The 22,987-nt window shown below is 46.6% G+C and overlaps 1 protein-coding gene and 1 long non-coding RNA gene across 2 annotated transcripts in view; one reads left to right on the forward strand and one right to left on the reverse strand.

Moving 5' to 3' along the window:
* The window catches only part of LOC140386887 (uncharacterized), a 51,839-nt gene extending 29,989 nt beyond the window's left edge, over positions 1–21,850 (reverse strand). The window contains exon 1 of the long non-coding RNA XR_011933703.1: positions 21,343–21,850. This is a non-coding gene — a long non-coding RNA (uncharacterized lncRNA). The remainder of the gene's footprint in view (positions 1–21,342) is intronic.
* vps53 (VPS53 subunit of GARP complex) overlaps positions 1–22,987 on the forward strand; it is a 355,834-nt gene that overhangs the window by 47,182 nt on the left and 285,665 nt on the right. The window lies entirely within an intron of this gene.

Genomic DNA, 22,987 nt, shown 5'->3' on the forward strand with positions numbered 1-22,987 from the left:
GAATAGGCAGCAGCGATGAGTATTTTTTTCCTTAGGAAAGCCAATGATGGGCCATCTCTTCCAGTGTCAGCAACTAGTCGGACACCTATTACAGTTGGTCCTGACTGTTGGAAAAACAGGAAACTTTGGAAAAACTCAGCAGGTCTGGCCTCATCTGTGGAGAGAGAGAGCGTTAACATTTCGAGTTCACACGACTTCTTCAGATTTCTGACTATTGATTGACGTCCCCTCCATGTGATACAGCACCTCCATCCACTTCCTGCCTTACATACCTTCACAGCAGGAACTCCTTACGAGCCCACCTTTTAAATCCCGACTGAGTCGCATACTCCATGTTGGGTCGGCCTCCCGATCTCCACAACATCCCAGGTTGGTGGGCCCAACTCCAGTTAGCCCCCACTCCCCACGCTGAAAATCGTGACATCACGCGGGAGTCGTTTAGCACACTGTTTCCAAAATGTGAAGCTGGCGCAAAAACTCATGAACCGAGGAAGTGAGTAGCATTTGCATTTTCAGACATGCAGCTCCAGGGCAATGGAGCTGCAGGCTACGATGCTTGGGGAGAGGTTTCAGGTCGGGCCAGAATGGGGAGAGGGGGTGGCTGAGGGGCTTTTTGTCCATGAGGCCTTCAAGCCATCTTTAAACATTGTGGATACCCATAACAGAGGCAACTACAGCTTCTGTCCGTCTGTCCTATCAGAAACATCCAGGACAGAGCCCTGCTCTTGGTTATCTGCTGATGATCACGTTAACCGTTAAGATTCTCTTAAGGTTAACGTGCAGGTTCAGTCTGCAATTAGGAAGGCACATGCAATATTAGCATTCATGTCGAGAGGGCTAGAATACAAGACCAGGGATGTACTTCTAAGGCTATATAAGGCTCTGGTCAGACTCCATTTGGAGTTTTGTGAGCAGTTTTGGGCCCCGTATCTAAGGAAGGATATGCTGACCTTGGGAAAGGGTCCAGAGGAGGTTCACAAGAATGATCCCTGGAAAGAAGAGCTTGTCATATGAGGAACGGTTGAGGACTCTGTGTCTGTACTCGTTGGGTTCAGAAGGATGAGGGGGGATCTTATTGAAACTTACAGGATACTGCGAGGCCTGGATAGAGTGGATGTGGAGAGGATGTTTCCACTTGTAGGAAACACTAGAACCAGATGACACCATCTTATTCTAAAGGGACGATCTTTTAAAACAGAGATGAGGGTGAATTTCTTCAGCCAGAAGGTGGTGAATCTGTGGGACTCTTTGCCCCAGAAGGCTGTGGAGGCCAAATCACTGAGTGTCTTTAAGACAGAGATAGATAGGTTCTTGATTAATAAAGGGATCAGGGGTAATGGGCAGAAGGCAGGAGAATGGGGATGAGAAAAATATCAGCCATGATTAAATGGCAGAGCAGACTTGATGGGCTGAGTGGCCTAATTCTACTCCTATGTCTTATGGTCTTAATTCTCTTTGACTGTGAGCAGCCTCAAGCTTCACAGCTGAAAGCTATTGCTAATAAGGAAGTGTTATTTGTGAGAGCACTTCACAGCTGCAGGGTATGTTTGCTGCTTGTGGCTGCAAATCTAGTTTGAAGCAAGAAGACCCTGCAGGACCTACTGACAGCACGCTCCCACATATCCTCTGAACGGGGTCTGCATTGGGGGCCTTTGATCTTAGACCACTGAGGGGCGCGTAGGGCAGCAGGGGGTGGGGGTGCAGGCAGGCCTGCTGTGCAGATTGACGTGACAGAAGCTTCACATGTATCAGGTGTATCATGTTTTAATAGTGGACATTGGACATTTCCATTGCCCCAGGCAGCAGAGTGTTACCCACCCTACCCCGTGCCCACTCAGTAATCCTTAATCTTCTTGATCTGACGTATTCTATTGCTACATCTAGGTGTGTCTCCAGGATGCACATCAGAGGTGGAGGCAGCCTGCTGCCTTTTGTGCCCTATGGAGGACCTGGAGCCGAGGACCCCGACTGACCTAGCGGTGTAACTGGCATCGCGTGCCGCCCTGTTCTGCCCGCTACACTTGATGCGTCGTTGTCAGGGGGAAGTGATTTTTAAGAACTGGAGACCATTGTTGTTTCCTTGGTAGCAGACCGTGTTGGCCTCCAGCACGTCCTCCTCCCTCGGTGGTGCCTGTAGGGCCCTGGGGTCTCCATGGGATGGAGAGGCAGCCAGAGTGTGCTTCGGAGGTCTCTACGTCATCTGGCTCTGCCAGCCCCGGTGGCTTCCCATTGTCTGCACCATCCGTGATGGTCCTCAGTGACTGGGTCACACTCTGCTGTGCCCTGGCAATGTTCACTTGCGCCTGGGACATGTCCCTCAGCAACCAGGACATGATATTGAGGCCCTCTGCTGTGGTCATCACCGACTGAACCATGCCTTGGACACCACCACTCAGGACGCTGACCTCGTGCTCCAGGCTTTCCACTGCAGCCGCTACCCCAGCAGTCTTGGCCTCGGTGCCATGCATTGTCGGCATCATTTCCCACACCTGTAGCCTTTGGGACTCCTCCAATCGGCTATGCACTTGCTAGACTGTGGCTGACATCCCCTCCTGAATCTCACGACCGTGTCCTAGCATCTGCATCAGCTCTGGGAGAACCTTGTCCAGAGGCACGGTGTCTGGCTGGGATCCAGCTGAGCCCTGCGACCCAGCAGACCTCCGACTGCTGGCTCCCTTGGATGTTTGTGCCTCCACCTGATGTGCATCAGCAACTGTGTGGTGCTCACCAGATTGTGCTCAAGAAGCCTGTCCATTAATGTCACCCGTTGAGGTGTGCGGAAGGTTGGGGTGATAGCTGTGATGCCTCGCCGGTGGTCCCCCCCCCCTCCCCCCATTGACAGCCGCAGCCACTGACTCCCAAGTGGTATTGGTGACCCTGCTGCTGGACCTCCAACTCCTTGGAGGAACAGGATGTCCCGCCTCGCATCCACAGCGTTGAAAAGCCTTGCCAGGTTGGCATCCCCAAAGCGGTGAGCAGGTCTGCGCCCTACCATGCTTGCGCATTGACTTGAGTGAGTGGCGAGGGAATGCTTAAAGCAGCTCCCCTTGCTGAGGCATAAGCCTGGTGAATCAGACGGCACAGGAGCCAGTAATGGTGAGAAGCTAATCAGGGGCTCATTTCCGACAATAAGTGCCTTTAAATACGGGACACAACTCGTCAATGCGGCCGTCAAGAAACACTCTGCCAATCGCGCCCAAAATGACACTTTGAAATTTTCCCATTAAATCACGCTCACTATGTGGAAAACGAGCTTTGTATAAATGCAGTTTTATAAAAACAATGGATGCGAAGGGGAAATTATTCTTCAATTTCCTAGAAGTAAAGATGACCATGATAATCTAAGGGATGTTCTAATAATTTGAAAAAAATCAGTGTGATAGATTGGAGTAGGGCCTGTCTGCAACAACTCGAAACTTATAACTTCTGCATATAAAAGACCATTTTGAATCTCTCTCAATGGTGGTCACTGTGGTTTAAGGGTCACAGAAGTTTTATTGTGAACCACAATGTCAGGGGGTGTTATTGTAACCTGGAAAGCATTATGTTTTTTTCAGCGTATGCATGGTTTGCAGACAGTAAAGGAACAATTTTTTTTTTTTAATCCCCTTCCCCCCCGCCCCCCCCCCCCCCCAAACACTGCTCTTTTTAAAAAGAGGGTATGAGGTTGTTCAGTCGTCTGAAGATTGGGATTTTAAACAGCCTGCCGAATTGCAATTTGTCTTTTAAGATATTTATCTCATTGATTTCAGCAGCAGCTTTTGAAAAATGACTACAGGTTCTAAATGTGAGCTTTTCTGGAGTTCAATTTAAAAAAAAAAAAGAAGAGGGAATTAACCGGATTGCTGCCAGTCTTTGTGGGGAGGGTAGTGGAGGCAGTGTTAATTTGGATGGTAACTTTGTCATCCAGAGACACACATGCACACACCACGATTCTGTCTGTATCCGCATATGGACACAGCAAAAATATATCGTAGCTTGTCGGGCACTAGCAAAATGGTTGCATGATGTGCCCAGATTATAAGCTGACCAGTGGCACTCCACAAAGCTAAGTTTGGTTAATGTCGCAGTTGGCTAATTCTCTCACAATCTGGGCTGTCATATGTGGAAAAGTGTGAGGTATGCACTTTGCAAGGAGGAATAGAGGCATAGACTATTTTCTAAATGGGGAAATGCTTAGGAAATCGGAAGCACAAAGGGACTTGGCAGTCCTTGTTCAAAAGTCTCTTAAGGTTAATGTGCCGGTTCAGTCAGCAGTTAGGAAGGCAAATGCAATTTTAGCATTCGTGTCGGGAGGGCTAGAATACAAGAGCAGGGATGTACTTCTGAGGTTGTATAAAGCTCTGGTCAGATCCCATTTGGAGTATTGTGGGCAATTTTGGGCCGTGTATCTAAGGAAGGATGTGCTGGCTTTGGAAAGGGTCCAGAGGAGGTTCACAAGAATGAACCCTGGAATGAAAAGCGTGTCGAATGAGGAATGGTTGATGACTCTGGGTCTGTACTCATTGGAGTTTAGAAGGATGAGGGGGGATCTTATTGAAACTTACAAGATACTGCAAGGCCTGGATAGAGTGGACATGGAGAGGATGTTTCCACTTGTAGGAAAAACTGGAACCAGAGGGCATAATCTTCGACTGATCCTTTAAAAGAGAGATGAAGAGGAATTTATTGAGCCAGAGGGTGATGAATCTGTGGAACTCTTTGCTGCAGAAGGCTGTGGAGGCCAAATCACTGAGTGCCTTTAAGACAAGAGATAGATAGGTTCTTGATTAATAAGGGGATCAAGAGTCATGGAGAGAAGGCAGGAGAATGGGGATGAGAAAAATATCAACCATGATTGAATGGCGGAGCAGACGTGATGGGCCAAGTGGCCTAATTCTGCTCCTATGTCTTATGGTCTTATAAAAGCAGCTTTGTGGACACAAATATAAAAATTGATCACGGTCAAGCATGGTGGGATTGGAGGGAATTTCTCACCCTTTTTGCCTCTCCCAAGTGGTTGCAGAGAAGGCAAGTTTTTAAAAAAAAAAGAAGAAAAATAGCTTACAAAAAGGAAAACTACATATCTAGTCATAAACAGAATGGAGGGTAATTAAAGGTGAAGGTAAAATGAACAAACAAAGAAACACAGCAGTTCCTGAGCTGCTGGCATCACCGAAACATGAGACCGAATGAGGCATCTAGTGCTGGATGTATAACATGGGATGTAAGATAAGATAGTTGCTCCGGTGTTGTAATGAACTGATTTTGGAGAAGGTGGGTTAAACTTTGTGCAGATTTAAATTTGATAGGGCGGCACAGGGGCGCCATGGTTAGCACTGCCGCCTCACGCCGCCGAGGACCCGGGTTCGATCCCAGCCCCGGGTCACTGTGGAGTTTGCACATTCTCCCCGTGTTTGCGTCGGTCTCATCCCAAAATTCAAAGATGTGTCGAGTGAGTAGGTGGATTGGCCATGCTAAATTGCCCCTTAATTGGAAAAAAAAAGAATTGGGTACTCTAAATTTAAATTTGGTGATGTTCACAAAGGAAATTTTATATGGACTGTGGGTGGGTGAGGTGGGGGGTGGGTGGGTGGGGGGGGGGGGGGGGGGGGGAGGGAAGGGTCTGGAGTTAAATATGCTCATTTTGTGATTTGATTTCCTTTGTTTTGATGTGTCACGCTTTATCACTGGTGATTTATCTCCCTGATGCCCTACAGTTGAATGGGGTATATAAATGAAGGATAATGCTCTTACAGGGAAGTATCCATCAGGGTAGCATTGTGGATAGCACAATTGCTTCACAGCTCCAGGGTCCCAGGTTCGATTCCGGCTTGGGTCACTGTCTGTGCGGAGTCTGCACATCCTCCTCGTGTGTGCGTGGGTTTCCTCCGGGTGCTCCGGTTTCCTCCCACAGTCCAAAGATGTGCAGGTTAGGTGGATTGGCCATGATAAATTGCCCTTGGTGTCCAAAATTGCCCTTAGTGTTGGGTGGGGTTATTGGGTTATGGGGATAGGGTGGAGGTGTTGACCTTGGGTAGGGTGCTCTTTCCAAGAGCTGGTGCAGACTCGATGGGCTGAATGGCCTCCTTCAGCACTGTAAATTCTATGATATTGCGTTGGTCAGCTGACTGGAAAATAACTGGAGCCGTTATAGTTTCACAAAGGAATGAAGCTGGGGCTGTGAGGAGCCAGTGGCTGACCAGGCTATATTCTAACAGCTTCATTGGCAGTGCAAAGAGGCCAGACTGGAGAATGGGAATGGAACTGAAGTGGAACCGATCTTAGTTTCATTCCAGCAAATAATGAGAAGGAGATTGGACGGATTACAAACTGGAGCAATTTAACACATTGCTGGCAGCAATTGCAGATTGCCAGTTAACTTGTGCAGATCAGATCTGCATTGGGATACTCACTGTAATGTTGCCCGTTGGTAACAGAAATGACACTCTTCATCGTCCGCATGAGGCTCAAATTGTGATTAAAACTAGATTTAAAAATATTACCCGTTTAATCTGCAGATTTGCAAACGCATTGTTGTTGAAAAAGATAAAATTCACAATTGCTTCAAAATTCTTCCGTACTCGAATGCCGAATCATCTAGGTTTTGTCAAAATTTCCAACCACAATAAATTAACACTTTCTGGTAAGAGGTTTGGCCTGAATGTTTGTTTCTGTTTTAGAAAAAACTCCCTCTCGCCTGTTGCGCTTGCTGTATGTTTTGTTTTCAAACGATTTTGCTAAAGTCATATTACTTGCTTTTCATTTACGATACCTTAAGAGGCCAGATTAAGTTATATTTTTATTGAATTTAATTGAAGCAATATTTATTTGAATGAAAGTGCGGGAGAAATATTCAGGGAATGTATGTTTTGAAGCAAAAGTTCTAAACTGAGCGCATTGCTACCATGACCTATTCATTACATGTCTTTTTGAAATTGGATTCGGAAACCATCAAGAGTAGCGTCCACCTTTTCAGTTTGGTCTATTGTAGATTATGTTTTTGCTGTGAATAAGAACCAGATGGCGATAGTTGACATATCGAGTGTTTGTCACTAATACCATTACTTTTGGAATGGATATGTGGAAATTATAGGTTAAAGGTGAGGAGGAGTTCAACTGTTGCCCAGCAACACTTGAACCAGACATTTCATCTCTTCTGAGGACAAATTAACATTGGAGCGATTATTAGGAAATTAAAATGTGACATTTGAAACTTCTGCTTATGTATTTTTAAATCCTTTAAAGCAAATCAACTCTTTTAGTGCACAGGGCTAGTAATCCTTCTGGTATTATTCCTGTCAAGAGAAGGGTGTGTTAGCCACCATGTGCAGCATGTCCCAGTCAATCTGTGATAAATTAGTCTGAGTTGCTGCAAGAGACTTCAGATACAAATCCCTGCACACACAAGAGTATTGTGGCAAATCCCTGTGGGAAATGCAAGTCACTGCAGAGATTAGTGGGGCCAAACTGCGACGGAAAATCCAATGGACTGGTGAGGAGGGATAATCCTCTCTTGAAGTCGATATCTCCATCCTCTCTGGGCCAAGATGAGCATGTGCTCCAATGTTCAGCAAATGCGTGCAATGCATCTGTTGGTGAAGCTGTGAAACTGCAAGCTGGAAATCTTGAAATGAATGGCATGCTTGCCCTTCTCCGTGTCAACTGTTGTAGACTGTTGGTTACAGTTGGGGAGGTTTGAAGAAGTCTTTGTAGTTGTACGAACGTTAACACTTAAGAACAAGGACTTCCGGTTGCGGCTATGCGGAGCTAAGTCGCACTTCGGCGGCTCCCACAAAAACGGACTTTTGGGCTCTTTTCAGGGCCTCCAACGGCACTTTTTCAACGTTTCCCGGTGTGGGAAGGAATCTACAACAGCTCCCCGTCAGTATATGGCTTCAACTGGGAGCGGGGCGACAAAAAAGGTGGTGGTGGACCCGAAGAAGGTGCGAGGGAAGAAGGACAAAATGGCGGCGGGCGGAGACCGGGCAGCGTGGATCCAGTGGGCGGAAGAGCAGCAGGAGGGTATCCAGCGCTGTTTCAGAGAGATTAAAACGGACCTGCTAGAGCCGATGAAGGCGTCTATTGATAAGCTGCTGGAGACACAGATGGCCCAGGGAGTGGCGATCCGCGAGGCTCGACAAAAGATCTCTGACAATGAGGACGAGATCTTAGGCCTGGCGGTAAAGGTGGAGGCGCACGAGGCGCTCCACAAGAAATGGCAGGAGCGGTTCGAGGAGATGGAGATTCGGTCGAGGCGGAAGAATCTGCGGATTCTGGGCCTTCCGGAGGGGCTGGAGGGGCCAGACGTGGGGGCCTATGTGGTCACCATGTTGAACTCTCTGATGGGAGCGGGGACCTTCCAGGGGACCCTGGAGCTGGAAGGGGCCCATAGAGTGCTGGCGAGGAGGCCCAAGGCTAACGAGCCTCCACGGGCGGTGCTGGTGAGGTTCATCGGTTCGGCGATCGGGAGTGTGCGCTCAGGTGGGCCAAGAAGGAGAGGAGCAGCAGGTGGGAGAACGCGGAGGTTCGGATATATCAGGACTGGAGTGCGGAGGTGGCGAAGAGGAGGGCCGGGTACAATCGAGTGCAGGCGGTGCCGCACAAGAAGGGGGTGAAGTTTGGCATGTTGCAGCTGGCGCGACTGTGGGTTACCTACAAGTATTGCTCCGGGTTTCTTTTTCTTTGTGTTTTTTCTCTTTTGGGTCGGTGAGGGTGGCTGGGGCGGGTTGGGCACAGTTTTGGTTGGGTTGGCCGGGGGGGGGCTCTTGGAGGTGAGATGGGGCCCCGCGGGGGAGGCCTGAGTCAGGGGTGAGGGGACCGGACCTGTAAAAGGAGCTGCGTCAGAAATGGCGGGGCCTGGTAGGTGGAAAGCGCGGGCTTTTTCCCGCGCTGGAGGGGGTGGGGCCGGGGCGGGGAAGCGAGGGTTGTTTATCCCGCTTAGAACGGAAGGGGGAGGGGGAGAGCCTATGGATAGGGACGGGAGAGGAGGGTGTGACACACAATGGGAGGAGTCGAAGGAGAGGCGGGAGTGGCCGGGGTCAGCAGGAGTCAGCTGACTTGCGGAAGTGCAATGGGGGGAGTAAATCAGCTAGGATGGGCCCTAGCCGGGGGGGAGGAGGAGGAGGAGAGTCGAGTTGCTGCTGCTGCTATGGTCAAGGAGGAGCTGGAGCAGGGGGGGGGGGGGGGGGGGGGGGGGTCGAGACGGGGGGGGGGGGGGGGGGGGGGGGGTCGAGACGGGGGTATGCCGCTGTGGGGAACGGGCCAGGTGTGGGGTGCGGGCGCGTGGCTGGCCGAGGAGGGGTCATGGCTAGTCGGCGGGGGAGGGGGGCGGGTAGCCCCCCTGATCCGGCTGGTAACCTGGAATGTAAGGGGACTGAATGGGCCGGTTAAGCGGGCCCGCATGCTCGCGCACCTGAAGGGGCTCAAGGCGGATGTGGTTATGCTTCAGGAGGCACACCTGAAGGTGACTGACCAGGTAAGACTGAGGAAAGGGTGGGTAGGTCAGGTGTTTCACTCGGGGCTGGATGCCAAAAATCGAGGGGTGGCGATCTTGGTGGGAAAGAAGGTGTCGTTTGAGGCGTCGAGCATTGTGGCAGATAATGGCGGCAGGCACATAATGTTAAGTGGTAAGTTGCAGGGAGAGAGGGTGGTACTGGTCAATGTGCATGCCCCGAACTGGGACGATGCGGGTTTTATGCGGCGCATGTTGGGTCAGATCCTGGACTTGGAAGTGGGGGGCCTGATAATGGAAGGAGACTTTAACACGGTGCTGGATCCGGCACTGGATCGCTCCAGGTCTAGGACGGGTAGGAAGCCGGCGGCGGCTAGAGTGCTGAGGGGGTTTATGGGCCAGATGGGAGGGATGGACCCTTGGAGATTTGCAAGGCCGGGGGCTAGGGAATTTTCATTCTTCTCACATGACCATAAGGCTTATTCCCGAATCGACTTTTTCATCTTGAGTAGGGCGTTGATAGCGAGAGTAGAGGATACTGAGTATTCGGCAATAGCCATTTCGGACCACGCCCCGCATTGGGTGGACTTGGAGATGGGGAGGAGAGGATTCTTAGGGAATTTGGGGACTTTTCGGGGTACAAGCTCAACATGGGGAAGAGCGAGCTGTTCGTAATTCATCCAGGGGACTAGGAGAGGGGGATTGGCGAGCTCCCACTAAAATAGGCGGAGAGGAGCTTCAGGTATCTGGGAGTCCAAGTGGCCAGGAGCTGGGGGGCCCTGCATAGGCTTAATTTTACAAGGCTGGTGGAGCAAATGGAGGAGGTGTTCAAGAGGTGGGACATGTTGCCACTGTCCTTGGCGGGTAGGGTGCAGTCAATCAAAATGACGGTGCTCCCAAGGTTTTTGTTCCTGTTCCAGTGCCTCCCCGTGTTTATTCCAAAGGCTTTTTTCAGGTGGGTTAACAGGAGTATAATGGAGTTTGTGTGGGCGCGAGGGACTCCGAGGGTGAGAAGGGTGCTCCTGGAGCGGAGTAGAGATGGGGGGGAGTGGCGCTGCCCAACCTCTGTGGATACTACTGGGCCGCCAATGCGACGATGGTGCAAAAGTGGGTGATGGAGGGGGAGGGGGCTGCATGGAAGAGGCTGGAGACGGCGCCTTGTGTGGGTACGAGTCTGGGGGCGCTGGCAACGGCGCCGCTGCCGCTCCCTCCAAGGAGGTATACCACGAGCCCGGTGGTGGTGGCTGCCCTCAAAGTCTGGGGGCAGTGGAGGCGGCACAGGGGGGGAAGTGGGGGCCTCGGCGGGGACACCATTACGGGGGAACCACCGGTTCGCCCCAGGAAGAACAGGTGGAGGGTTTGCGGGGTGACACAGGGCAGGGATACAAAAGTTGGGGGACCTGTTTGTGGACGGAAAGTTGGTGAGCCTGGGTGAGCTGGGGGAGAAGTACGGGCTCCCCCCCCGGGAACACCTTCAGGTACTTACAGGTAAGGGCGTTTGCCAGACGGCAGGTGGTGGAATTCCCACGGCTACGGCCACACACAGTACAGGACAGGGTGCTCTTGGGGGGGGTGGGTGGGAGTGGGGAAGATCTTGGAAACTTACCAGGTGATGCAGGAGGAGGAGGAGGCCTCAGTGGTGGAGGTAAAAGGTAAGTGGGAGGAGGAGTTGGCAGAGGAAATTGAGGAAGGAACATGAGCAGATGCCCTGGGGAGGGTGAACTCTTCCTCATCGTGCACGAGGCTCAGCCTCATACAGTTTAAGGTGCTGCACAGGGCACACATGACCGGGACAAGGATGAGCCGTTTTTTTGGGGGTGAGGACAGATGTGTTAGGTGCTCAGGGAGCCCAGCAAACCACACCCATATGTTCTGGGCATGCCCAGCGCTGGAGGAATTTTGGAAGGGCGTAGTGAAGACGGTGTCGAGGGTGGAAGGATCCAGGGTCAAGGCGGGCTGGGGCTCGCAATATTTGGGGTGGCAGAGGAGCCGGGAGTGCAGGAGGCGAAAGAGGCCGGAATTCTGGCCTTTGCGTCCCTGGTAGCCCGGCGAAGGTGGGGAGGTCACTTTATTATTTTTTGTTTTTGTTATTTACACTGGTGTTAATGTTAATTTATTATTTATGTACAGGGGGGAGGGGGGTATGGAGGGTTTTTCTAGACTGTGTTCTGTACTTAACCCTGTTGGGTTTCTTTTTCATTTTGTTATTGATATTTTATGAAAACCTTTTATAAAAAATTTTCAAAAAAATAAAACACTTAAGAACAATATAGGGTAAAGGGAGCTGTCTCCATGATTCCTGGTACACACGGCTCTGTCCAACAATAGAATGACACTGGGTGCGGATAATGTGCTCTCTTACATTACTGTGTGGGTGTACTGTCCTCAGTCCCACCGAATGCTCCACCCCTCTGGTGGGAGTCATACGGGGGTGAATTGGTGCAAATATTTACAAGCGGGGCCTGGGCGCCATGGCTGTTGAAGGGGACCGGGAAGGTAGTCTGCAAACTCTGCCTGTCCATCCAACTCTGGCCAGGAAACTTGACCAGTTCTCTGTCACAACTTGTGTGTTACACCCAGGCCCCACATCACACAGCAGTTTAGGTCCCAGCTAACGCACACTTCCCTCACTCGCCCCCATCTGTAGAACCTGCCTGCACACAAGCCTCTAAGCATGGAGGCAGCTGGCTGCACATATTGACCTTCTCTGCCACACAACTAGTTGCTGCCCTGCTGCCGGTAAAACACACGGCCCACCAGTGAGGCAACCCACTGGGGGAAACAGGAGAGTGGTTACAGAGCCTATCGCTGACACGGGTTGTCATGAATGGGTGGTGAGGATAGAGGATCCTCACCTCACATGCCAGGTGCCATTAACGAATGGGGACAGGGATGCAGTGCAGACGACAGCATACCGAAGGGGCTGGGTGAAGGATGGGAGAGGGAGAGTGGCATAACAGTACAAATCAGGGTGATCATGTAACCTGGTGACTTTGGATGGTCAAGGGAATCTCATCTGGCTAATATTCTGTCTCTTTCCTTTTATGTGCCAGACCCTTATACTACATCAACATATATACGGCTGACAAGATTCAGGAAAAGAAAGAATGGCTTGCATTTATGGAATGCCTTTCACAAACTCAGGATGTCTAAAAGTGCTTTCCAATCAACTGAGAAGTTTTGAAGTGTAGTTATTGTGGTAATGTGGGAAACACGGCAGCCAAATTGCACAAATTAAATTCCCACAAATGTCATGGCGTTAATAACTACATCTGCTGTTTTAGTGGCGTTGGTTGAAGGTTAAATAATGGCCAAGACACCTGGGATAGCTGTCTTTGAAATTGTGCTGTGGGATCTTGCCTGCACGCATGAGAGAGTAGAGGGGCCGTCATTTTAGCTTTTCATCCAAAAGCGCCTGTACGACATTGGAGTGGCAGCATTAGATTTAGTGCCCAAGTTTTTAAAATGGCACGGCACTGAATTCTCAATTCTTCTGACTTAAAGGCTGACCATAGCTGACACTTGGTAACCAAGCTTTACTTGTCACTTGCCTATGTCTGCATACTTGTGCTTATAGTTGTACTGAGTGGATAGTGAAACACCCATTCCCTTCCCATGCCCATGGGTAATTGTACTGAAGTTAGCTAACTGGACATGTAGTGACATTTTAACCTGAAACTTTCTGCACAGTTCTGCATCAGGCAGTAAATTTGCAAATCAAGCAATCAGGTAATATTATAAATAAAAGTTTGATATATTCTCATCTTGACCAAATGATTGAATTAAGTATCCCAATATGAGGAATATCCAGTGTCCTGAAACATGTGCAAGAGCATGTCTGCAGTGTATTGTCCAAAGACCACCTAACACATGTAACCCTAGCATTTAATTTGAACTTTCTCATGAAAGCCAGATGCTACTTTTAAATGTTGTACTCAAGCATTAAAACTTCGTTAAAGCCTTTTAGTTGGAAGGTTGTGATGAGCCACAAATCTGGAAAACAATGTTATAAAAAAAATAATCTTGCACAATAGTATATAACGGGAGTAAAATAGTGGCAAGTTACTTAAATAAATTCAATGCTGACAAGGTGGTTGCATCTCTTTCAACACATCTTTTAACACTCTGTTACTTTTCGCTAATGATTCTGCCAAACACCAGATCCCCACAGATGACTGGTTAACATGAAGCATTTTTAGAAGCACTGGAATTAAATTGACCACTGTTGAAGTATTCTCTCATTTTCATAATGCTTCATTATAAAATGCAGTTGCTTTTTTAAAGTGTTAGTCTGCTCAAGCATTGTATTACCACTGTGCCTGCTGTTTCATAGAATCCCTACAGTGCAGAAGGAGGCCATTCGGCCCATCGAGGCGGTGGCACAGTAGATTGGCACTGCTGCCTCACAGCACCAGGGACCCGGGTTCAATTCTGGCCTTGGGTAACTGTGTGGAGTTTGCACGTTCTCCCTGTGTCTTCGTGGGTTTCCTCCGCGTGCTCCGGTTTCCTCCCACAGTGCCAACGATGTGCAGGGATGGGGTTACGGGGATAAGCCGGGAGAGGTGGCTTAGTGCTCCTTCAGAGGGGTGATGCATACCCGATGGCTGAATGGCATTCTTCTGCGTTGAAGGGGTTCTATGGCGCCTGCACAGACCCTCTGAAAAACACCCTGCCTAGGCCCATTCTCACACCCTATCCTTGTAACCCCACCTAACCTACTCATCTTTGGACACTAAGGGGCAACTTAGCATGAACAATCCTCCTGCACATTTTTAAAATTAAAAAAAATAAAAAATTTAGAGTACCCAATTCATTTTGTCCAATTAAGAGGCAATTTAGCATGGCCAATCCACCTACTCTGTACATCTTTTGGGTTGTGGGGGCGAAACCCACGCAAACACTGGGAGAATGTGCAAACTCCACACGGACAGTGACCCAGAGCCGGGATTGAACCTGGGACCTCGGCGCCGTGAGGCTGCAGCACTAACCACTGCGCCACCGTGCTGCCCCTCCTGCACGTCTTTGGACTCATTGGCACTTAGGGAAAATCTGAGGAGAATAGCTGCAGTTGTAACTGCTGACTGACAAAGATGTTCAATGTAGGGAGACCACAAAGGAGGAGGGAGGGGTGAAAAAGTATTCTTTTTTTTACAAGACAATCATAATACAGCGGTGTGGCTATTTTGTGGTAGGTACGGAAATGTAGTCCATCTAAATTATTTACAATGCACCAGAATCTTGATCTGTATATAACATCCATTTCAATTAAAGTTAGAAAATATCATCTGGATTTCCAGTCTTTGAACTTTCTACATCAATCTTAACATTTTTGAAGAATGAAGATTTTCTCCAACATCCTCTTGCCCATCAAGAAGAGAATTTTACTGATATTTGCAGGGGAATCTGGTATGACCGCAGGAAATTCTCGATGTCATTGAGATAAAGGCCCTATTCACAGCAGGCCTTGAAGTTATATGCAGGTTAGACGTCATGCAATCACATCACACCAACTTACTGATGGCCCTTTTTTGCCCATAAAAGCAGGGCGCCGCATAGTAGAGCAAGTTACAACACTGAATTTCATTCAACCAAGTTGGTGGGGTGAAAGTCTCTTTTTTTTCTTCTTTTTTAATAATCTTCATTGTCACAAGTAGGCTTACATTAACACTGCAATGAAGTTACTGTGAAAAGCCCCTAGTCGCCACATTCCAGCACCTGTTCGGGGACACTGAGGGAGAATTCAGAATGTCCAATTCACCTAACAGCACATCTTTCGGGACTTGTGGGAGGAAACCGGAGCACCCGGAGGAAACCCACACGGACATGGGGGAGAACGTGCAGACTCCACACAGACAGTGACCTCAGCCGGGAATCGAACCTGGGAACCTGGAACTGTGAAGCAAGAGTGTAACCACTGCGCTACTGTGCTGTCCTCATACTTCAAGATGCAGTATGATATGACTTTAGCTGAGCTTCAGTAGGTACAAGTGCACAGCAATAAAACTGCTCATGATTCTGCACTGTTTAAAAAACATTGACAGTCTTATTCAGAGAAGCCCCAGATGACTAGAAATATCAGTGGCGGAGTATGCTATCCTTGTCTGAGTTTAGGTTTTGGTTACGTGATGGAATTATGGAGCGTTTTACCCTACATTTGATTTCTGCTTGATCGGAACCTGAATGCATGTGGGGCACACATGGAACACAATATCCTCTTTTGAGTGCAAACAAAAACTCTCAAAGATTTATTGAATATAATACTGATCAATACAGAGCAGGGACCGGTAAGACCGGTTCATCATTGGACACCATGGTTGTAGAGGTGACTTCCCACAATCGCAACTGAAGAGTGCAGCTTAACGTCGGAAAAATCATTATAAATTTACGTCTAATCCTCAGTAACTCTGGGATCAAAGTTTACTGAGTCTCCGCTGTGTATACAGGTTTTACTTCTCAAGAAGCTGTGTCCATTCGTTGCCAATTTTCCAAATTTCACAATTAACTAAAACCAAATGTGTTCTGGTAGCTTGCTATATCTGAACCTCAAATTATTTGATTTGTGTAGTTTCTTTTTTAAAAGTAAAGATTTTTATTTCTTCCTGTCATCTCAAAGAACAAATATACAAATTTGACTTTATTTTCAACAAAGGTACAAGTAGCCAATGCAAATGAAATTATGATGTGTCTTCTGAATCTGATACTCTTGACGGCTACAAGTTGGCTTTTATTTTCTGTACAGGTTCCAATTCATAAATTGGGATAACAGGGAGTGGGTCTGTTTTTGTAGTACAAGGTTACAGAAATTTCCTTTGATTTATGCTTCTTTGAAATCTCACGCAGTTTGCGAGGAGGCTGCCTGTTGGAGTCAATTATGTCAACTTCATTGACTTTTCTTTTGGAAGGAGGGAGGAGCTGCAAAGGAAGGGATGGAAAGAGAGAAGTGGGGCAGAGTGGCTGTCGGGTCAGTAGCTTCATGGCTAGAATCCCTGCTCTCAGCTCCCTGGTGAAACCGTATCCCTTCCTAAAACCCTGCTGCCTGGCTATGCGTTATATTTCCTGCCCACCTAAATCATCACAGTGACAGTGTAGGAAATGGTAAGAGCGGTAGCGTGGAAACATTTGTTGGGGAATTAAATTGAAGTTGAATTTTGGTTGGAAGAAATGTTCCACATTCAGACTTGCAAAAAAAAAGATTCTTTGTCTCTGGGTATCATTTTTTCCCTGGAAAATGTGGTGTTTATAATGGCTGGCTCTTTGTAGTGCCCAGCCATTTAAAATTGGAAGTAGATTCCAAACAACATAGTGAAGAGTATGTGGCATGCAGGAACTCAAGAAATTTAATGCTTTTGAAACCAGAAGGTCAAGAGGTTTGCACCGAGGGATCTAATATTACAGCGAGTAAGAACAAATATATCTCAGCTTGTGAGTAGTTCCAGAAAGAAAAAATGGTTGTCTGCATGTTTCTTAATACCCAGATGCACATTAAGAACAGAAAGGATTGCTTTATTTTCGTGCTGCAGTCAGAAGTGGGAGTGTGGTAGTCAGACATTCTTAGGTGTTGGCTATGGCTTGTGGCTGTCTCGCTCCTTTACCTTGAGAATGTGGAAAATCCCACTCAGTGGAATGCATTTCCTGTGCACACTGAGCAGGCTGGGTCACTGGTGCTCCAGTGCTCACTAAGTATTTTTCCACACAGTGGAAGGAGCATTCCTTCCCCAGCTCCAATTAAAGTTCAAGGTTATTATTCTTTGACCATCTTGGTGTCAAATTAGTCTGCCGCCCCCCGCCCCCCCCCCCCAACAGCAATATGACCATGCGCTATCTACACTGGGAGTGCAGAGGATCTGACACTTCCTGTTATACACAAAGAACAGATTCCCTGATTGACCCCCCTCCCCTTAAACTTTTTTTTTTTTAAACTCGTAAAATTTGTACAGGTAACTTGGAAGTAAAGCAACTTACTCCACAGGATATCCTGCATTATCGGGGGGGAAAAAACAAATGCATAATTTGTGTTGATGGAGTGAGTGGTAAGTTGGGCAACCAATCCAATACTGTCAGCTTTCCTCCAGGTCGGTGAGGTGAAAATGACCCTTCCCGAGACTACAGTGGATGCAATTCTCGTTTTATATTCGAGGTAATGCAACATACTGTAGCAGTCCATGAGTAAATGTCCAGTTTTAAGTCATTTGAAGGGAGTGTGTAATAAGTCCACGGAGGCAGAAGTCCCTTCACCAGAATCCCTTTTTATTAACAAAACCAACAGCAATATGACCATGCACTATCTACACTGGGAGTGCAGAGGATCTGACACTTCCTGTTATATACAAAGAAGAGACTCCCTGATTGACCCACTAATTGGCCCATCTCAAAGGCCTGATCTAAGTCATTACAGAGTGGATCCAGGATCCTGAGGGGTTTCAGTGGAGGTGTTAGTAGGATTTGTCCAGTGGAATCAGAGGGCTATGGAGGGGAGTTGACCATAAGCCTGCAGAGATTTAGCCTTGGCAACAGCAGTAAGACGGTAAGGAATGGATTGAGAGCTGGAGCTTGAAGATCTAGCCTAACCAAATCCAGCAAAATGGTAGCATAGGAATTCTGAAGGACGAGGGGAGCAGAGGCAGTAACCATGAGAAGCAATTGTGTCCCATCAAAGCAAAGTGCATTTGGCAGCGTCCAGAACAGATTGGAGCTAGCCAAGAGTGAAAAGCCTTGTGTGGAAGAACATAAGGTTGCATCAGAAGGTCATGGACTCAGCATATTATCTTATCTGTCACATCAATGCATGACTGAGGCGGTGCAGCATATTAGATGGTGCTAATTTTTAGATGAAACATTAAGCTTAGGCCCGTTTGCCTGGTCAGGTAAATCTTAAGTAGGTGTGGGAGAGCAGCTTGAGGAAAGTAACCATGATCGTTTCAACAGAAATGAGAAATCTACTCCAGTGGTTAGACATAGACATAGACATAGAACAATACAGCGCAGTACAGGCCCTTCGGCCCACGATGTTGCACCGAAACAAAAGCCATCTAACCTACACTATGCCATTATCATCCATATGTTTATCCAATAAACTTTTAAATGCCCTCAATGTTGGCGAGTTCACTACTGTAGCAGGTAGGGCATTCCACGGCCTCACTACTCTTTGCGTAAAGAACCTACCTCTGACCTCTGTCCTATATCTATTACCCCTCAGTTTAAAGTTATGTCCTCTCGTGCCAGCCATATCCATCCGCGGGAGAAGGCTCTCACTGTCCACCCTATCCAACCCCCTGATCATTTTGTATGTCTCTATTAAGTCTCCTCTTAACCTTCTTCTCTCCAACGAAAACAACCTCAAGTCCATCAGCCTTTCCTCATAAGATTTTCCCTCCATACCAGGCAACATCCTGGTAAATCTCCTCTGCACCCGCTCCAAAGCCTCCACGTCCTTCCTATAATGAGTAGATTGGTTGGACTTACTTTCTTATGATAACCTAGAATGATTATTCTGATTATCTAGCTGACCAGGATGACAGCTCCTCTCTCCATGTCACAGTGTGGATTCCAATGATGCTGAAATATGGTGTTTTCGCTCGTATAACACTCTATTTTAACAAGATAACCATTAAGCAAAAACTGAGAAGCAAAGCACATCTAACAATCAAATAAACAGACATTCGCACTGCTATCTGTCTTACCATGTAATGGACAAATGTACAAAAAGGTCCTCAAATGTCCCTGCATCAAAACAGCATGGGAATGGGAATATTGATATAACAAGTCCAACACAACGGAGTCTGTCAGTCATTTTATGATGTAGTAGTCAGGAATGCAGTTACATCGAAGTTCCCAATTAGCCACATGTGGTTAGGAGCTCATTGACCACCATTGTCCTGGGTTGTAATTGGTGATGGGCGCAAGGAGTAATTTGTTGACAGTCAAAGACTGCTACTGTGATTGGCAGGTTGCTTCTGTTCAAATCAAAAGCCACACACATTAAATTTGGTATGTGATTAATGTGGTTAACTTCTAAATTCTTCAAATGTAAAAATAACTTAAAGCAGAGCATCATCTGTAAGCATATAAAAATGTAACTTTTTTTTCAATTGTAATTATGCATCTTGTATTCTGTTCAGTTGGTTGCTTTGATGTGGATTCTTGTTAAGTACTTCTTTGCACTGCCATTCTTGCTCAGCATTCTTTTTGCACCTGTGGAGGCTGCTAACTGGTTCGGGGGGTGGGGGGGTGTTGATGAGCAGTTTTTTTTTTGTGTGTCTCTAGCAGTCTGTGAGCCTCGATTTCTGTTGCTGTGGGTGGGGTTGTGAGAATTGGGTTTCTTTTGCAAGCTTCTTGCCTCATTTACTTGCAGATCATTCTACGCCGTTTTTCCAGATTTGAGACATGCCTGCAGGATTTTTGACCACTTCTCCCGTGTTGTCAGTTGCTAAATATCCTCACTTTTCCAATCACTTTCACTGATAAAAATTCTAACTGCTGCCTAGGAGCAAAATCGGCATTTGTCCACTGGGATCAGGCCAAAATCTGCTGGTACAAGTTGGCACTTCTATGGCCGTGGTACGGTGTATGTTATTCAGTAATATAGGGGGAATGATGAAGACTGCTGAACATCAAATCTGTTGGCACTTAAGAATGCAAGGAACCCTTTGGCTATAAAATTGCGTGCATTGCTTTTGGATTCCAACCAAGGTTACCCTACAATGGTGGTCCAAATATGAACTGGAAATGGTTGTGGGGGAAATTAGGGACTCATGGTTGAATACTGCATCTACTTATAATATGTTGCATTTCTTACATTTGCATCTGCTTTCTGTCTACAACACTTTATATCCCCTTGACACAAAAGTGTGACAAACGTGACAACTTCTTCCCAATTCCAACCCACACCTTTTCAATGAAATTGTCTCTTTAAACATATGCAGGAATCCAAACTTGGTAGAGTTCTTGTGCATGAGTTTTGCATCTCCGGGCTCCCCAGCTTGTACTGCATAGGACATTCCATGTTTCAACCAACTCTGGCCAATTCCCAAAGTTCTCCAACTTTTGCTATTTAATGATAAATTGTATCAAATTTGAAGTATTACAGAAAAGTAAGGACATAATAGTTGATTTTAAAATCTAGACTGGATATTGTCAATGCCCCTGGTCCAGTTGAACCACAGCCTGCTTGACCTGAAGGTTCCACTTGGTTTTGACCAACACTCTGGAAGGTGGACTGGACGTATTAAAAATAAATTGTCCCCATGTGCCTTTTGAGAGATTTGATTGTTCCATGTGGACCAGCCTCCCATTATTGCACGGCGTTGGCCTGTTCTGACAGTTCAGTGGTAACCATAGAGTTCTTGGTTTCTTCCCTTTGCTTTTGCTGGTTTGGCTTTAGTGATTCAGACTATTCTCCTAGCTGGTCCTTGATTCCTCTGTTTTTTCACTGACCCCAGGTATATAGGGAAATTCTGAACGTGATCAAGGAACAAACAGGAATCCTTCTCTAATTTAGTTTCAGATATTGATTTTATCCCATGCCTTCATTTGATTCTCTTCCTCATTTTAAGATGAAGCTAATATAGCACTGTTTAGACTTTGGCTTGAGCTACTTAATACATTATTTTGAGTAGTAAAAGACTAGGCAAACAGTAGCACTAATAAAATGTATGTTTATATAGTGGTTAAGCTTAGCTGGTTGATCATCTAGTAGAATTAGTAGATAGTTTGTGAAATTATGATATAAGCACTATCCTTACATGATATACATAAGTTAACTGGTCTAACTATTTACTTCAAAGGCTGCGGCCATCCTCCAATCTGAACTGGTTAGCTTGCAAAATACTTCTAGAAAATGGCAGAAAAGCAGATCTATATCCCTGTTAACCGCAAAAAGAAACTGCCAATCAAACCTAATTTGAACCTACCTTAAAAGATACTTCATTTGGTCACCGTAATCACATAATCACCGTAAGGCCGACGGGCATTCTGATCGGCCATCTGTTGAGGTTTGCAAAACCTACCATTTATTTAATGGTGCTTTAAAAAAAAAAACATTATCAGAACTTAGCCCGTTCAGTGGCCAAGGTGTCCATGGCTACATCTACCAGATCTTGCTGCTACTCTGGGTAATGAGATTGTCCCAACTCCCAAGTTGTCCCCTTTTGAGTGGTGTGATAGGCAGGCTTTGGAAAACCGTAGGAAGAATATTAAAGGTGGTATTGGTACAGTTAGATGATGTAGACCAGTTGAGCTACATGGCCTGTTTCCACCCCTTTGCATTCTATGTAACTTGATAGATGAATTTTCAAAGTCCTTTTTTAAAATTGAAGTACCCAAATCATTTTTTTTTCCAATTAAGGGGCAATTTAGCATGGTCAATCAACCTACCCTGCGCACTTTTAGGTTGTGGGGGTGAGACCCACGCAGACACGGGGAGAATGTGCAAACTCTGCACGGACAGTGACCCAGGGCGGGCACCGTGCTGCCCCATGAATTTTCAAAGTCTAAGTGACTTTGTCAATCATTGAACGAACATCTATTTATTCTAGCCATGTGGCGTTGAAGTTAATTAAACATCTTTTATCTGGCTGGAATTTAAAAGGGCAGGCCTTCAGCAAACTCCTGACAATAGTTAAAATAAGTACATGAATCATTTTAATGAACTGCTTTGTTAGAAGTGTGCCATTTTGAAGATTTATATTTGGGATCATATAGATTTTAAAAACAATTATTGAACAAAGTAGCAGATGTGACAATATAGGCTTTTTGCATGAAACCTTACCTTTGTCCATAAACCTCAAAACATTGAATGGACGCCTGTTTAAGTGTAATCATTATCAACAGAGTGAGACTTGGTTTACATTTGGTTTCTTATCAGCCAGTTAGCCTAATCCTGCATCAAAGTTTTGTGAATATGTATTCAGATCACAAACTTGCCATTTTCTCTGGAATCCTTCAATAAGCAGCACATGTCTAATACTGTAGTGATTTAGTTTTCGAGACACAACAGCACTATTTGTTCTGTGAGTGACAGCCATCTGGGTTTGAGGTCTTGTGAATTTGCTGAATTCCACAGCCAGCTGGCCTTAGCTGTTGACATTCCTGGTCACTGTTCAAAATGTGCACTTTGGGCATACTCGCGATCCTGTAATAATTAACTTTCTGTTTCATAGGAAAGAAGTTAATTCTGTCAACATGTTTCCATGGGCAAGTCCATTCAGCCACAAAGAGTCGCAGGGAAATATAATATTGTGCCCTTAAAATACTTAATAATATATAATAGCTGGATCCTCTCGTACAGTTTTTTTTTGGGGTGGGGGGACCTTTTTTATTTGTTTTAAAACTCCTCCCCACTGACCATGATAGCGGATGTGTTTTGCTGTAAAGCTAGCATTGTAAGATATTTTTGATTCATTTGGGATTGGGTTCCACGAACAAGCAACAGAGAAAGGCAGGGATTTATTTTCCCCCCAAACCTGGAAACCAGTGGAACTCTGAATTCTGAAGTAGTGGTTGACCATGTTTAGACTGGAAAGGAACAGCATCCGTTTTCCACCGATTGCCGTTTTG

The sequence above is a fragment of the Scyliorhinus torazame genome, chromosome 12 (assembly GCF_047496885.1).
Source record: "Scyliorhinus torazame isolate Kashiwa2021f chromosome 12, sScyTor2.1, whole genome shotgun sequence".
Taxonomy (NCBI): Eukaryota; Metazoa; Chordata; class Chondrichthyes; order Carcharhiniformes; family Scyliorhinidae; genus Scyliorhinus; species Scyliorhinus torazame.